The sequence below is a fragment of the Thalassophryne amazonica genome, chromosome 3, assembly GCF_902500255.1.
Source record: "Thalassophryne amazonica chromosome 3, fThaAma1.1, whole genome shotgun sequence".
Lineage (NCBI taxonomy): Eukaryota > Metazoa > Chordata > Actinopteri > Batrachoidiformes > Batrachoididae > Thalassophryne > Thalassophryne amazonica.
Genome location: NC_047105.1, coordinates 114524818 through 114543170, shown reverse-complemented (window position 1 = coordinate 114543170; position 18353 = coordinate 114524818). Strand labels below are relative to the sequence as shown.

At 42.5% G+C, this 18353-nt stretch overlaps 1 protein-coding gene across 1 annotated transcript in view; it reads right to left on the bottom strand.

Moving 5' to 3' along the window:
• LOC117507463 (copine-9-like) overlaps positions 1-18353 on the bottom strand; it is an 863862-nt gene that overhangs the window by 139943 nt on the left and 705566 nt on the right. The window lies entirely within an intron of this gene.

Below are 18353 nucleotides of genomic sequence, written 5' to 3'. Positions count from 1 at the left end.
TTTTTTTTTAATACAAGCAACTGAGAGTGATGACTATAATTACGTGCAGTTTATTATTATTTAGCATCTAAGGGCTGTAATTTTTACTGTTTTATAATTTAAAAGCACCCCCCCAGCAACCCAAATAATAATAATAAAATTTTAGTCCCTTTCCTGGAAGGAATAGCTATAATGAAATCTGCATTGATATTATGACTATTTCTGCAGATACACAAATAAACTGATTTCAAACATATTTGGGCCACTTTGTTTGAACAGTCTGAATATGAATTATTTAATTATGTCCAAAACTAAAACAAGGGCTTCATTAGTTTACAGCTTTAATCCACTCAGAAAGGAGTGGATGTCAAAATAATCTGACACCAGCACACTTTATTTCATCAGCGTTGACTGAGTGAATCTGAATTGTGCAAAACCTCTCTTTTACTGTGTAAAAGGCTCAAAAACACAAGGTCTGTCTTTAGTAATGTTCACCAAAGTGGGAAACATACACTCCTCCTCATTCTAATAATTCTCACAATTTCTCAAATATTCACTTTGGATAGTTTATTAAATTTAATGTTGAGATTCCATCATTTTTAAGATGCGCTTTCACCTTAAAAACAAACAAGTTGATATCCACTCATTTGGTCGCTCTTCAGGTGTGCACATTAGGTGTATGCAAGCAGAACTCAGCATACAGTGCATCTAGAAAGTATTTTCAGCACTTCACTTTTTACACAATTTTTGTTAGTGCCAATTCAATGTATTTAATTTATATAGCACCAAATCACAACAAAGTTGCCTCAAGGCACTTCGCACAAGTAAGGCCCAACTTTACCAACCCTAGAGCAAGCACACAGATGTCAGCGGTATGGAAAAACTTCCTCTGATGACAGCCATATTCCAAAATGAAGTAAATTATTTTTTTCCCCTCAAACTTCTACTCACAACACCCCATAATGACAACATATAAATGGTTTTGAAATGTTTGCAAACTTTGTTAAACAAAAAACTAAGACATCAAATTTACCTAGGTTTTCACACCCTTTTTGCTAAATACTAAATGTGGGCTCTATCATCTGTAAGAAAAACAAGTTCAGATTCACCAGGACTCTTCCTAGAACTGGCCACCCGTCAAAACTGAGCGATCGAGGGGAGAAGGGCCTTAGTCTGTGACCAAGAACCCCATTGCTCATTCTGTCAGAGCTCCAGCATTCCTCTGTGGAGAGAGGAGAACCTTCCAGAAAGACATCCATCTATGCAGCAATCCACCAATTAGGCCTGCATGGTAGAGTGGCCAGACAGAAGCCACTCCTTAGTAAAAGGCACATGGCAGCCTGCCTGGAGTTTGCCAAAATGCACCTGAAGGACTCTCAGGCCACGAGAAACAAAATTCTCTGGTCTGATTGAACTCTCTGGTGCGAATACCAGGTGTTATGTTTGAAGTAAACCAGGCACCAACCATACAGTGAAGCATGGTGGCGGCAGCATCATGCTGTGGGGATGTTTTTCAGTGGCATTGAGGGCCAGATGAATGCAGCAATGTACAGAGACATCCTGGATGAAAGCCTGCTACAGAGTGCTCTTCACCTCAGACTGAGCCAACGGTTCATCTTTCAGCAGGACAATGACCCTAAGCACACAGCCAAGATATCAAAGGACTGGCTTAGGACAACTCTGTGAATGTCCTTGAGTGGACCAGCCAGAGCTCAGACCTGAATCCAATTGAACATCTCTGGAGAGATCTGAAAATGGCTGTGCACTGACACTGCCCATCCAACCTGATGGAATTTGAGAGGTGCTGCAAAGAGGAATGGGCAAAACTGCCAAAAGATAGTTGTGCTGAGCTTGTGACATCATATTCAAGAAGACTTGAGGCTGTAATTCCTGTCAAAGGTGCATCAACAAAGTACTGGGCAAAGGGTGTAAATACTTATGTACATGTGATATCTTAGTTTCTTATTTTCAAGAAATTTTCAGACATTTCAAAAAACTTTTAATGTTATCATGAATTTACTCCATTTTGGAATGAGGATGTAATATAACAAAATCTGTAAAGAAAAGTGAAGCTCTATGAATATGTTCTCTAAGCACCATAACTGAGCGTGTTCGCATGCTAGTGAGTCCCTTTGGCTGCTCCCTTGTTTTCACTCAGAGTCATCACAGCAGATCTTATGTGGATCTCCGTGTTGATTTAGTACAAGTTTTATGATTGATGCCCTAACTTATGCAACTCCATATTACATGGCGAATGGGCAGGGGTGGGTTATGTACGGGACCCTTCCACACTGAAAGCAAGTGTACTAACTGCTTGGGCTGGTGATTTAAAAACAAGCAAACAAAAACAACCTCCTATTTTATATATTTAATTCATAGTTCATCCATGGTATCAGTGGTGTCAAGCACAAAAAGTTAATGCATAAGTTTCAACCTTGCAAAATATAGATGCTGTCAGCACCCGCCAAATTTCTTTGGGACCTTAATTCATCATGTTGCTTGTGCAAAACTCACCTATTTGCATGTCTATTCCCCTTCACCCACAATTTTCAGCACTCAAGTGAACACACCCGAAATGCGGCTTTGCTTGAGCTGCTGCCCCCGCGACCCGACTCCGGATAAAGCGGAGGAAAATGGATGGATGGATGGATGAAGTCAAACACTATAAATGGACAATATGGACTAGTTTGCATGGACCTCAGCATGCAGGTGTATTTGTGAGTGCAGTGGTGCTTGCACACATTTTTATACACAAAATATTTAGTAAATCAGTTCCTCAGTATGAAAGGTGTGTATGGGTTGTGTGCCTAGCTCCAACAGACAACTACACAAATGCTGTTATTTTTACACAGCAAAACTGCTAAGTAATCTTAAAAGGCACGTGTCTTAAATTTCACTCTGCCAAGACATTTGTGGTTACCCCTTTCCATGGTTTTGGTCTTGTTTTTGAGTGCTGACTGTGCACGTTTCTGAAATAGCATTTTACACATGCATTTCCAGCAGTACCTTGATTTTGGGGGCTTGTGTATCATTAACCATCTGGTGCTTCTGTATTTAGTTTACTGTGCATGCTGTTAAAGGCTGCATAAAAGTGACATTAAAACATAATATGCCACAAACATAGCTGGTGTCTGTTTTAAGCCACAGAAAATCTGATGTGCCTGGCGGCAGAAAGCAGCCCAGAAACGTCTTGGATGAAAAGAAAATAATTAAGATCAAAGCCATTTACATAGCAGCAAAACTTTATGCACGCGCAGTTCCACAGCCAGAGAGGATATAAATAATTTAAACATTTTTCATTTAAAAAAAAAGCCCAGGATGAAATTTTAAATAAAGTGTGGCTCTCACTCTGAGTCTCAAGTTAAAACACACATTTTTGCCATTTGGATGCCTACACTTTCAGTCTAAAATCAAACATTTACACCCATTACACCAGAGTATTATGTTGGACCAAGATATTTCACTTTCTATACTTTTTAATCTACTGAGGTCCACACACAAGTGGTTATTTTGGAAAGTTTTCTGTGAAATAAAAGCGATTCAGAGAAAAAAGATTCAAAAATGGTTCATGCATTTATCTCTCTAACGTATTTCTCACTTTGCTTGAAACTGCTGATCTTTTATATGCCTGATATAAGAAGGACATCCGGTGTGAATGCTGCCAATCCAAATGCGCAAATCACAAATGGAATTTCTATACTGGTTTATGCTCAGTTTAACAAATACCACCTGGTGCTATTATCCAGCAAAGTGCCAGCGGAAACTGTGCTATTGTTCATAAAAGCATTGAATTGAATTGAAAAGAAGAAGCAGAGGGGTAGAGTGTGTGCAGAGGCAGCAGGAGAGGACGAAGGTTTGAATTTTCGAATCGAGAGTCGGGACATTGAATATTGGCAGTATGACTGGTCAAAGGAGACATCCAATAGGTGACATCACACAGATTCTGTTCAGTATATATACAGTCTATGGTTGAAATACATCAATTTCTTTATTTCAGGCCTGCAACATAGTCCCAAAAATGAATAAATAAATGAATAAAAATATGGGACGGGGCAATTTATGGCTTGTAATGAAGTAAATAAATAAATTGTTACAATTTACAATGTTTAGAGTGAACCCCGATATGCAGGCAGCGAGGAGGCAGGAGGTAAGTGCAAAAACTCAGGCGATTCATTATCCCAACAGTGGCAAACAATCCAAACAAAGGCAAAAATGAGGCATGGGAAGAAGGGTCCAAAATTGCACAAAAGCAGAGTCCAGAGTCACAAGGAGTGTATCAAAAACACTAGAAATACCACAGAAGCAAACAGGCAATCAGAATACTCACAACAGGGAAACCAATGTGAAGAAACCAGAAAACAAACAAGGAAGATGTGCTACTTAAATACAAACCCATTAGTGAACAAATGAAAGACAGGTGTGTGAATCAAGGAGAAAAGGTCAAATGTCACATGACAAACTGACAACCAAAAAGTGATTACAAACTATATAGACATCTAAGGCTGAGTAGAAGCAAAACATAACCGTAACAAAACATAACCATAACAAAAGTATAACCTAAGAAGAAGACAAATCACAAAACCACAATACAGATCCAAACATACATAAACAAATAAAATAATGATGTTATTTCAAACAGGTAATGTCAACAGGTGATTATAATCATGACTTAGTACAAAAGCAGTATCGATGAAAGGCTGCGTCTTTGAGGAGGAAAGATGGACCTAGGATCTCCAGTTTGTCAACGGTTGCATGAGAAAATTATTGAAGTGTGGAAAAACGATGTTCCTCAAAAAAAAAAAAAAAAAAAAAAACACGGAACGGATTTGCATATTTCTTCTTCTGCAGTGCATAATATAAAATGATTCAAAGAACTGGTGTTCTTAAGCTGAACACCTGTGATCACTGATTCTTCAGATGGCACTACATTAAGAACCATATTCATCAAAAGCTGATAAAAGCACATGGGCAAGAGATTACTTTGGGAAATCTTTGTCAAGCACTAAAATATGGAATTACATTCCCAAATGCCACTTAAAACTTTATTGTACAAATAAGAAGTCTCATATTAACCTTGTCCAGAAGTGGCATTGACTTCTCTGGGCTTGGAGGCATCTGGATTGGTCCATCACAATGGAAACATGTATTTTGGTCAGACAAATCAGTATCAGGATGCTGTGTGGTCGGACCCGGCGCCACGAGGGGGCGTTTGGGGGTGACGCCCCCTCACGTCATCAACCTCGCCCCCTCGGATGTGAGAGTTATCAAAAATAAAAATAAAAAAGAAAGAAAAAGAAATACTGGAAAATATAGCGCCTTGCAGTTTCGAGGATTTTTTTAGTCCAATTTTGCATGCTTTTTTTTTTTTTTTTCCCCCCAGTGCATTGTGCTCTGCGTCCTCATCAAGCAGGCCGGTGTTCTGTCGAGATGACGGGACACCTGTTGCGGCACCGCGAAGGGAGAGTACGCGCATTGTGTTCTGCGTGTCTGTTTATAAGAATCTTCTCGCCCAGAAGAAAAAACAGCGCCAACAACTACCCATAACTGTGTTCTTCACTCGAAAAAAGACACCTGCAACGAGGTGTGAGTGGAAAAAGGCGCGACAGTGGCGCGGCGCCAGGACGAAGAGGCGCAATCAGAGGAACTGTGAAATACTGGTCAGTCACTATTAATAATTTCTTATGTGTACAACCTCGTAGGTCGATCGTTAAAATTAAATTTGTTAGTTCTAAAAGACATCATAATTATTTATAGGAAAACGTTCTATTTTTATTTCTCAAACAAATGTTTGGGCCTGAAAACAGGTTGGTCTTATTTTTCTACTGAGGTTTGAACTTTGAGAGTGTTTACACACGAGAGAAAAGTGAGAAAATGTTAATGCCTGTTTGAGAAAAGTGTATAAAGTGTGTAGTGAGGGGTTTTACAGCCTTAAAACGTCTATAATAATTGTAAAAAAATAACGCTGTCTACTTCGCGGATTTTGCCTATTGCGGGCTATTTTTAGAATGTAACTCCCATGATAGACGAGGAACCACTGTATATCTACATGAAAGGTTTATCTTTGACCCGTTGTGTGACTGTCATGCCCAATTGCGCTGTGTTTGCGCTTGTGATGGAGGGCTGTATGTGGGGTTAATCTACTGTCTCGTGTCGTTTCTCAGATCAGTTGTTGGTTTGGTTTTGTGGTATGCAGGAGATCACTTGACCAAGGGTCTATACGTTCAAATAATAATTAAAAAAATACAGTCATCACTCTTTACTCTTACTCAGTCAGTCTCTTACAACGGTGTAGCCTAAATACACGAGCTTTCTAGGAGCGCACCCAATTCATTACACATGCTCAGAGGCAGGTACCCTCTGGTGCACACTTTTTTTTTGGGGGGGGGCGACCCCGCCCCCTGTGATAAACTTATCGCCCCATTAATATTTTTTTTTTCTGGCGCCGGGTCTGTGTGTGGTCCAGACCAAAGATGAAGAGGACTACCCACAATGCTATCAGCAACAAGTCCAAAAGTCGGGCTATGTCATGGTATGGAGTTGGGTCAGTGCCCTTTGCAAAAGTAATTTACACTTCTGTGATGGCAGCATTAATGCAGAACAGTACATTGAGATTAAAGAGCAATATGTGCTGCCTTCAACATGACATCTTTTGCGGGGACATCCATGCATTTTTCAGTAAACAAAACTACATTCTGCACACAATGCAAAGGCACGGCTGTGGAGAAGTGGGTATGGATACTGGACTGGTCTGCCTGCAGTTCTGACCAGTCTCCAAAAGAGAACACATGGAGAATTTTAAAACAATGCAACAACAGTGACCCTGTTCTTTTGCAGACCTTAGAGCATGTTTGCAGGAAGTTTTTTTTTTTTTTGTAATATGTTGCAGATCTTAAATGCAAGAATATGTATATTAACATAAATGAAGTTGAGCACACAAAAAATAAATTGGGTTTATAGGGACTGCCACAAAAGGGAAGTCAAATGGATCACTCCCATATTTTGCTTATTTGTTTGTTTTTTTCTTGGAATTTTCCATATCATCCCATCTTTATCTGATTTGGGGCTGTGTTTCAAGTAAAGTAAGTAAAATCAAATTTGTGTGGAATTAAGCTTTTGTCACTGTTATTATTTCCACTGTGGGTGTAATCTACCACTGAAGCAGTAACCCACTGGTTTGACTCAATAAACTCACTAAAATGCTGCTGCTGCTGGAATCAGTCAATTACATCTCAATCAAGAATAAATTAAAGTCCTGGTCCCACCAAATAATGAAGGATGAATAATGAGCCACACAACATGTTTTTTTGCTACGAGAGGATTTATTCAACTATCGTGGGAGAATAGCTGCTCTGAGAGGCTCTTAGAGGCAGCATCTTCACGTAACGAGGCTCATCTCTGAGCGTGGCGCTAATTTCAAGATGTTCAAAATTTAGAAACAACAGCGTGGGGCAGTTTGTGTGCGAGTTACTACGACGACTAACAAGGATTAGAGAGGGATGTGTGTGGTGCGGTCAAGGCTGCTAAAAGCCCATTATCCGAGTGCCTGGCAGCTACGTGGTACCTGAGCAGTTGCCCTCTTGCGCACACAATTCCACCTGCTCTGTGCGCCAGATGCTTTATATAAAATAATTATTTTGTAGCAGATTAATCATTTCCTGTCAAACCTTGGACGCTGAAAATACCTCTAATCGCTTCTGGAATCACAGAAGACTGTTTCATCTGGACGCTTTTTCCCCCCTCTCCTGCTCCATAATGAACGTATTTTGGAACAGCTTAAAGGTAACAATTTTTAATGTTTTTATAGTTTGGTAAAACAGTTGCATGTTCATTCCTAGCTGTAACAGTATGTCTATGATAGATTTAACATCTATAATGGACCAGATGAGCTCCACTGTGTGTGCGCACTGACGCAATAACTCGTGCACAAAACAAGCATTTAAGCAAAACGCGAGCTCGCAAAAGAGTGATTTTGCAGTGCAAAATGGATGAACACAAAGTTAAAAGTTGGATTACAGTGTCAATGTGGCTGTATGTTTAAAGCCATGGAAGAAATTACACCAGTAAAGCCGCGAGATGGAGAGCAGAGCTGTCCAGGAACACAGAATGAGAGCACACAAAAGAGCAATTTTGCACACATAACACAAAGTTAAAAGTTGTATCACAGTGACTGTAAGCTGTGGAAGAAATAATGAAATTTCTTTTTTTTTGGAAGCGGGTGTATATAATTAAAGTGGCCACCTCATTCTAGTGTGTTTTTTTGTAGTCAAAGAGAGCTGGATGAATGCACAGTACTGTTGCATTTGACTCTGGAACACAGGTAGCAGCCTGGCACACACCGGCCAGTGTCGTGCCAAAGTAGTTATCCCCGTCAGAACTGGTATCCTGGAGTGTGCGCTCACTCAGTACAGTGTCTTTTTTTGGACTGCATTTAAAAAATGTGACATGGATGCCTTGAATTGAAAACCCACACTTTAAAGAGACCAATTGTGGGAGGGCTGGAGGGTTGGACCAAACCCATGCCTAAATGTGCTCCAACGTTGCGTTATCTTGGCACTACATAGCTCATATGTGGTTTGATGCAGATCATATGCGGTGACACGAGGCACTTGAAGTTGGATGGGGCTCAAATGACAGGTTGGTCATAGCTCACTAATGGTGCATTTACACATAGGCAAGACGCATTACGAATGTCATATTTGCGTCATTCTTGGCACATTCCTGACATTCTTAATGTGACTTAACGCATCTGAATAGGTTTCCTAATAGCGCGTGTTATTCGTGATTTCCATGGAGCATGTTTTTGGCTGTCAAAAAAATCTTCCACGAATGTCATGCACCACCCTCATTTCGTCTCATGTCGTGGAGGTCGCAATTGAGCGTGTTGATCCGTCTTGATTAGTGATGATCCTTAATAGAGCATGACAGCGTTCTTTTCTGATGTGCGCACAATTAAACCCTGCTGCACTGCATTCAGTTTCATTGCTGCAGTATGCTGAAGGAGGACAGTGACGCCAAGTCAACTAAAAGGCTCATTCCAATGCTCCTCAGGGTGCTCCTGCAGGTGTCCCACCTGCTGCTGCATGTGCCTGATGTTTGGGAAAACGAGCAAGACGAGAGCCGCATGAATCCACAAATCTGGTTCTCTCTGTCTCCTCCTCCTCTCTGCACCACTCAATGGCACAGATCCCAACTGAACATGCAGTCTCAAAGTTCTTCTGTGGAGCAAACTGGAGCGATCTGAATTGTTCAGCAGCTGATGGATGAATATGGGTGTGTGTGTGGAGACAATTCGCCTCATTCACAACGTGACAGAACTTAACGATGCGTTGTTACGCACGATGGTGCGCAATAGCGCGCAACGACGCGGAAACTTATTCTTGACCGTGCGTAATGGTTCCTGATAATTCTCCAGCAACACGTACCATTAATCGTAACACGTGGTAACAAGTTGCAGCAGTTCCTGAGGACACCTGACGTCTCTACCTCAAATCATCACATTCGTGATCAGTGGCCAAGAATGTATACTTCGTGGCATTCATGACTTGTCGTCATCAAGTGTAAATGCACCTTAAAGGCTGATACCTGGCACATGCGAGGTACAGAGAGGCACATAGAGGCATCTTAGTAGTGGATACGAGATGGCTTGGACAATTCGCCTCGGTCCCACCGAATAATAAACCATGAATAATGAGCCACGCATGGGTATGTCAGCGATTGTTTGAAGAATGGGAAAACAAGTCATTTCTTCTACACAGAGTGACATCAGTCTCCCCAAGGGTCCCTTCACACATAGTGCAAAGTTTGGACGAAGTGCACACTTAGTGCGCATGACGGAGGAATCGTGTGCAAACCATGCAATGTTGTCTCTGCCTCCAACGCCTCATACACCTGTTGCTATAACTATGTGTGCACACAAGCGCCTGACAAAGTGTGGGCTGTGTGAACCCATGGCAGCCTCTAGCGGCAGGTGCCGGCCAAATTCCAGGTGACACACACAAACACCTAACACCGCTCACATGGCACTTAGAAAATGTGTGGCCAGTTGCACTCTTGGCACAATAACACACTGCAGGCAACCACTGTCGTACTGCTGTGAAAGTTGTCTAAGTTCTCCATGAGTGTGATTTTGCAAACACATACACTCACACGTGGGTGTGTGCGCTCCACTCATGGGAGGCGTGGCTTACAACGAAAGCAGCTGTGGTGATCTGTCATTCTAGACATTCCAGAGGGACAACACCTACTGTGTTTGGACAGTCATGGACTAACAACTATCTACTGTGAGGCGCGTGTCTGATTGCTGTATTTACATGGACATAAATAAAAACATATATCACCGTGGTGGTGACAAGCTGCAGCAAGTGAGCGTGCACACGGAGCGGACACTGACAGTCCCCCAGGTGGAAACGGACTGTCAGATCAGAACACGCAGCTGGAGATCTGACCGTCATGTCACCCACGTGTTCCACATGATGCGGTGTCTGTGCTGTGGCGAGCCGTCCACAAGACACATGTGTCGGGCAGATCACACATGCAGCCGACTGGACGCATCTAACCAGTAGATATGGACATGATCAGAGTGTTTTTATATGGTGTGGCATTTAAATTTTTTCGTAATACTTCCACGTCCTTCCTGATATGAGGCAGATTCCCACAGCTTTCAAAGAATGGCTCCGTAGCTCAGTGTTAAAGTCTGACTGGGAATCAGAGCTTTAGAAAGGTGGGAGTTCGCGTCTCAGGTGGTATGTTTTATTCTTTTTTTTTTAAATTATTCCACATAAGCGGTGCGATGTGGTGCCACACGTACCGGCTGGTTTTTATTTTTTTTATTTATTCCACACAAGCAGCATGATGTGGGTCCACACGTACCAGCTGGTTTTTATTTCTTCCACATAAGTAGAAGGGACGTGCCCATCGGGAGGAGGTGTTGTGTGTTGGCGGGTTTGGCTGGACATTTTGGTGTTCTTTTCTTTTCTTTGCTCTCCAGGTGGTATGCAAACTGATTTATTGTCTGTGGAGAAGGTGCTGGCAGAAGAGTCCTTCACCCTCATCAACGTGATATGCAGCACCTGTGGATGATGCTCACGTGCAACCTTAAAGACTTTCATCTGAAGCAGATAATGAGATGGCGTTCTGCATTTAAGCCATGTGTGATTCAAGCAGAATTGCCGGGAATTTGACCTTGTGATGTTCGTTTGTGAGACGCTGAGGACCGCGCCTGGGTTTGACACATCGTGCCTGTGAAGGAGGACGGGTGAGGGACACATGCTGTCAGCACACATCAGAGAGTCGGTTTGTCGTGTCCACCTGGGGAGTGTTTGGCGGTGAACGTGGGTCCAGAGGCGCCGGGTTTCGATCCCTTTGGGCGCTGGAGAGCGCACCGTCCTTCACTCCGCCAGACAGACGCGTTTTATGTTTGTACACCGAATATTGCACAAAAGGGGGAAAATAAATTGTTTTGTTATTGGAACCGCTTTCTGGTTTATTTTAGCGCTGGGTTCAGTCAGACGCAGGTCCGCTCCTCAACCCGCGTCGACACATAACAGGAGGCCCCAGGAAGATCCAGATCACTCTGGAGGGACTATGTCTCTCAGCTGGCTTAGGAACGCCTCTGGGTTCCCCCGGAGGAGCTGGGGAAGGTGTGTGTGGATCGGGAGGTCTGGGCGGCTTTGCTTGAGCTGCTGCCCCCGCGACTTGACCTAGGATAAGTGGAAGAAAATAGATGGATGGATGGATCGATAAGTGGCGCCATGTGGTGCATCTCGCACTGCTCAATGGACACTGGCGCATGCATGAACTATCGCACCAGGTTCGTGCACGCCTGCCTGTCGGTGTGTTGTTTCGTGTGCTAATTTCTAACTGTTTCACACTGTTTCGCCGTTTTCGTCCAAACGCCGTCCAAACTTCGCACTATGTGTAAAGGGGCCATAATGGAAGCAAAGATTCCTTGAAATACAGTGGCTTGCAAAAGTATTCAGCGCCTTGGTATTTCATGTATTTTAATTTGTTTATGGCATTTCAAATGCAAAATGTAGATCAGGCTTCTCAATATAAAAGTTTCTAAAATTATCATCCTTAGACTCAAACTGAAAGTAAATCTATACAACTTGATAGAAATTAATTAAAAATAAAAAATTCAAGATGATGGGTTGCATAAGTAACCAGCCCCTTTGGTATAATACCTGTAACTAACCAGTTTCATTGCCAGTTTTCTTCAGACAAGTCAGGAGATGGATACATGAACATTTCCAAGTTACTGAATATGTCATGAACTTTATTTACATCAGTTTTGAAGAAATACAAACTGTATGGCACTCTATGGTAAATTTGTGTGGATTGTGTGGACAGTTCTCAAAAACTGAGTGACTGTGCAAGAAGGAGAAGAGTGAGGAAAGCCACCAAGACACCCAGACAACCCACAAGAAGTTATAGGCTTCTGTGGCTGTGATTGGAGAAATTGTGCATAGTGCATGTTTTGCATTTTGTATCCCCAGTTATACAGCTTCATGATGGTGGTATAGAGGAGGGTTTTTATTAGAAAGAAGACCTCAAAGTTCAGCTACAATCTGCCAGCTACAACTGTTATTAAAGTATTTACTCAGTTTTAACATAAAACAGAACAGCACAGACTAAACATAACAGCAATGCTATTCCAAATGTATATTAGTTAAAACCAAAATACAAGTATCCCATATTAAACAGAAATACAACAAAATCTAACTCCTTAGATAAGATCTAAATACTTCCTTGACTTTCAAGTGTGATTCTTTCTGATTCTACAGTTTGGCAACCAAGAGTTCACATGAAGCTATGTCTGTCATGGAGTTAATCCATTCCTTAAAGACAGGAGCCTCTAGATTTTTCCACTTTCGAAGAATAACTCTAGCAGCTAGAACAAAGCCTGTTAGCACCAAAGCACTGGTACTTTTAGCAATACTGGGAAGACAGGATCTGTCTCCCAACAGAGAGTTGAGCAGACTCAGGCAAGCGTGCACCCAACCATTCCTCAAATGTTTTAATTATCCTTTTTCCAAAATGACTGAACCTCAGGACAAGCCCACATGACATGAATAAATGTACCTTCTTGGTGGTTACACTTCCAGCACATATTATTTTTAAGGAGGCCCATTTAAAAAAGTCGTGGAGGTGTATAATAAAATCTATGAAAGAATCTTATAATGAGTGACTTTTCCTCGTGCTTCTCCTGTGAACCATCCCACAGAGGAAATTACTGTGTGCCATGAGTCCTTATCAATGTCCTCATTCAGATCCCTCTTCTAAACAAGTCTTAGAATCTCACTTTTATCATACTATGCTCTAGATGACATTTTATAAAACAGAGCGCTGACTGAGACTTTTGGGGGTAATTTAAGGTAAGTCTGTACATTGTCTTGATCAGATATCTGCTTAAGTATCTTACTCAAACCACTTCTTATTTACAAATATTTCCAAAATTCAGATTTATTTCCCTAGTTAAATTTTGTTTTAAAATCCAGATAAGCTTTAACTGTATTGTCATCAAAAAGGTCTGATATGCTTCTGATGCATGCAAGTCTAGATTTAATGTTTTGGTGAAAGAAAACCCTCCTCTGTACCACACCAGATGGTGTGTCCCTTTCTTGCACATTCCTCTAACATATGCCTCCTTGTTTACCCTGAGTGCCATCACAGACTGTTTTCTGACTCATTCAGAGTGCAGTCAGAGATGAAACAACCCTTACAAGCATGTTTAGTCTATACTGCTCCAAACTGTTTGAGTTCAACAAGAACGGTGACATATGACTTGATAGTCATGTATAATAATCATAGGTGGAACTTTAATCAGTTCCTGGAAGGAGTTGGTCTCAATAAATCTTTCTTTTAGCTGCGCCTGCCTTTGTTTGGGGTTACCACAGCAGATCCAGTGTACATCCATGTGTTGGTTTTAGCACAGGTCTTATGCCAGAGCCTCTTGCTAATGCAAATCCAGCAGACTGCCCACAGGACAGGCATGTCGGGGCGGACATTTGTGCGGGGCTGGCTGGACGCGTCGGGCGAGCAGATGTGGACATGATAAGCGTGCAGTGTTTCATTCATGTCATTTCATGACTGTACGTCTATGTCCATGTTATCTACAGAGGAACAGAAGAATCATACTTGGATTCAATAAACTGCGGTGTTTTTTTATGGTGTGTGTGGTTTTTATTTTTTCCCCACGGCAGCAACGTCTGCAGACAAAGGGGGCATGTCCCCCTGTGACCTGCAGCCACGAGGCTCGTATCACAGCGGGATTTCCCCACATTGTATAATTAAAACACATATCACATTTGCAACGCGGTCACCAGCGGAACACTGCGCGCTGGACACGCCATGCTGGCTGATGCGTTCATGACACGAGAGCCAGCTCTTCATGAGACAGGAGCCTGGCTGATGTCTTCATGAGAGGAGCGCATCAGGTAATTCATGTAAAACATAAAAGGGAGAACAGTAATTCACACCATTTCATTACTTCCTGGTGTATGTCTAGGTGGAGGCTAAATCCTCTCTTTATAACAGAAATGAAGTATTATAAATTGTAGTGTTTTATTAATTTTTCTGCTCAGCTGCTGTGTGTGCGACTTTCCACATGCTCGCACTGTGTTCGTGCGCACAACCACGAGCGTGCACGAAACTGTCGCCATGTATTGTGCATGCCTGTCCAACAGTGCGTCCATCCCGACAGCATTCCCTCCCCATTTCATTTTTGGTTCATGGATTTTCTTCCTGTTTCTGCATCTTGCGTGTTATGTGTGACACATGTGTGCCCTAACACAACTCCAGCTGTACAAGGAGGGTAGGCATGGACGACATTGAACTATCCCTATGTGCATTTGGCTGGGAAGCAAATACACTAACTGTGTGTACAATACCATCTGCACTGTACAATGCATTCATCTATTCGTAGGCTGAACTCATCTTTTTTATGCATCTGAATTCTAAACAACCAAACTCATTACCTTAATATGAAAAAAAAAAAAAAAAATTTGTCTGTTTAGAATTCTATATCCGGAGGCTAAAACAGGTGAGTTAAGATGGCCAATGCATTAGTGCACTGAATAAACATATGGATATATTTGATGTTCCAACTCCCAAAATTACATAAAGATCTACCTGTGTCTTTGCTTGTTGTTTTTTTTTTGTTAAAGAAACATATCTCACAAATACATAAATGGATTTCAATGAAATCTGCTCAAGGAAGGTTTGATTTGATTTTGAGTCACATCCATGCCCATGATTGTTAAATAATTCAGAATCTGTTCCACTGCACTGGCTCAACTGTGAAAGTACTTAGATGATGCATGGCCTAGAATCTTGCAGGCCCTTCATATCAGCTGTGATAGTGAGTGGGACACAAGTATTACTCTCCCTCCCCCAACGACCCTGGCTCAGATGGACTCATTTTTAAAAATGATTACATACAGTACTCCTACTTATGAGACCATTCAAAATCTATGCATATGCCCATTTCATCCGGTGAAATAATTTACTTCACACCACTGATAATCAACAAAAATGTAAAAGCTGTGAAACCAACGACTTATCAAGTAAGGATGACACATTTGTTATTGTCCCAATTTCAATAAAGCTGTTAAAGACACCAAGAAAAGTGAGAGCCATGACTGGTGTAGCTGTAGTTCATAGCTTCAAAACAGAATAAAAAGGCTACCATTCACTGCTTAAGAGAAAAATAAAACAACTTTGAAGAAGTAAAAGGAGGCGGCGCTGTGGATTTATGCTCTTTTGAGTCACATCTCTCGACAATATGGTCCGGCACATAAGCCAAATCTTTTCTGTTCCCGTTTTGTTCTGTGTGAGTGATGGATGGAATGAATCATTTTTAAAAAGGCCAGTGGTGGGAATTGGCCATGAGTATTGGGCAAGTATTACCAGTGGGTTTTTCCAAGGAGGCACTGGATGGAAAATATAGTTCATGACCTAGAAAGGACAGGATGCCTGACAGGACTTCCTGCTCTGTTTATGCACAGGGCAAAACTGTGGTTAAACTATACAAAACTTTTGATACAAAATATGAAAATAATATGCAAAGAGGAGCTATTTCCATTTTGTTCTCCCATGGTGAATAATCCCGACTTTCATGTCCCAAGTGTACACTGGTAGAAAATGTGGTCTGAGTAAGGATAGAGCAAATGACAGGGAAGTTTTGTAGATCTGGAATAAAATCTTTTTTAATGCTTGCATGGACTGGGTATTGGGTAGTGTTGTAGAAACTGGTGAGGAAAGGCTTACTGAGCTTAATTTCGCAGATAATGCTGTGATCTTTGTGGAATTATTCATTCATTCATTTTATGTACCTGCTTAATCCAATTAAGGGTCAGTTGGAGATCGGGAGAGTTCACCCAGGACAGGCTGCCTGGTCGCATGGTCAAATAAAGACAAATAAACACACTGATATACTCACTCACACCTATGCCCAATGTAGAGTCATGGGTTCACCTACCCTGTATGTCTTTGGAAGTGGGAGGAAGTTGGGGCACCTGGACGAAACCCACAAAAACATGGGAAGAACATGCAAACCCCACACAGAAAGGACTCCAAGCTTCCAGGTGGGGAAGCGGGACATTCTTGCTGTGAGGTAAGAGTACGAACCATGAATCCATTGTGGTGCCCTCTGTAGAATCAATGCATGTCCTGACTGTGATACTTGGAATGCTGAGTGATGCACAGAGTGTCTGGATTAACAATTGTTCTGGATCAAGAATGAGATCCAGGCTTTTAATGACTTTATGGGTTCAGCCATCAGATGTGTGTTCATTGACAGTAACCTGCTGGCAGACAGAGTTGCCAGTATTATAATGTTATTCTGCAGTATTACTGTAACAGCTATCAAACAACTTATTGCTGTAAAAAGATTACACCGGCTTTCCAGGTGTCACAACAGCTGGTGAAACCTCAGTTCCTTTTCAATTACCGCGCTCAACTAATACCACCGCTGGCATGGGCAGTTCTAAAAAGAAGAGGAGCAAATGTCAGTACCAGACCGGCAGGAAGGATTGCAGGCCGGCTTCAGAGGAGGCGGCAGCCCTCCAGCCGGTGTTATCAGGGCCAGCTCGGGAGGAAACAATTGGATCATTACCTCATTCAAGCTCCGATGTGGTCGATGAATGATGTGCCTTCTCACCTCCTTCTGACTCCGAGGCGGTTGAGGAATGACACACCTCCCCTGTTCTTTTGCCTAGCTCCGAGGTGGCCATGGACAGATGCACCTCATTACCTCCTTCAAGCTCTGAGGTGGTCAAGGAACAACATGCTTCATCACCTCCTTTTGGTTCTGTCTCCTGGTTCCGAGGTGGTCATGGCGCAATACACCTGATTTCTTCTCCCTCCATGGTTTGAAGAAGGGTCTGGCTCTCTCCCAAATGACGTCAGTGTTCTGGTGGGGCCATCTGGCTTTGCTCCAAAGGACAGCAATGTTCCTGAGGAGCCCATAGGCTCTGCTCATGAGGACATCGCAGCTCTCGAGGGGTTGCCGACCCCCTCCAGATGACATTGGTGGTCCAGTGGAGCCATCTGGTTCCACACCCAATGCCAGCGCTGTTCCTGAGGAGCAAGCAGGCTCCATTCCAGAGGGTGTTCGTGCTCCAGTGGAGCCATCCACCTCTCTCCCAACTGATATTGCTGTTCCTGAGGAGCCGGCAGGCTCCGTTCCAGAGGGTGTTTGTGCTCTAGTGGAGCCATCCACCTCTACTCCATAGAGGTCACTGTTCCTGGGAAGCCAGCAAGCTCTGTTCAAGATGATGTCAGTGTTCCTGAAGGGCTGTCTGGCTAGCCGCCCGATGACATCTGGTTCCTGATGGGCAGTCTAGCCTTCTGCCCAATGACATCAGTATTCCTGAAGGGCGATGTGACTGTCCATCTGACTCTGCTGTGGACTCCTGTTGTCCACACAGCCATCCTCCTGACTCCTCTGTGGACTGCTGCCATCCGCACGGCCAGCCTCCAAACTTTCCCTTTGGCTCCTGGTGGCCATTTGCCCCATCACTTCACATTGGATGCTGTGGTGTGTCCCCTATCTGTGTCCATGGTCTGTGTCTGTGGTCTGTCCTTGATTTGTGTTGATTGTTGTGTTCTGTCTGTGCCCCTTTGTTGGTGTTCTTTATGTTCTGTCCTGTCTGTGTCTGTCATCTTTGCTTGTTATCTTGGTGGTCTGTCTTCTGTCTGTAGCTCTATGAGTTTGTCATTATGTTTCAGTCCTGTGGCCACCCATTAATCATACTGTGTTTTCCCTGTTTGTACACTTTTGAGTTTCATGTTAGTTTTCTGCCAGTGTTTCCTTGGTTTGTTATGTGGTTATTTTGTGATTCTCTTTTTAGTTTGATTATGGTTATTATTGTGTT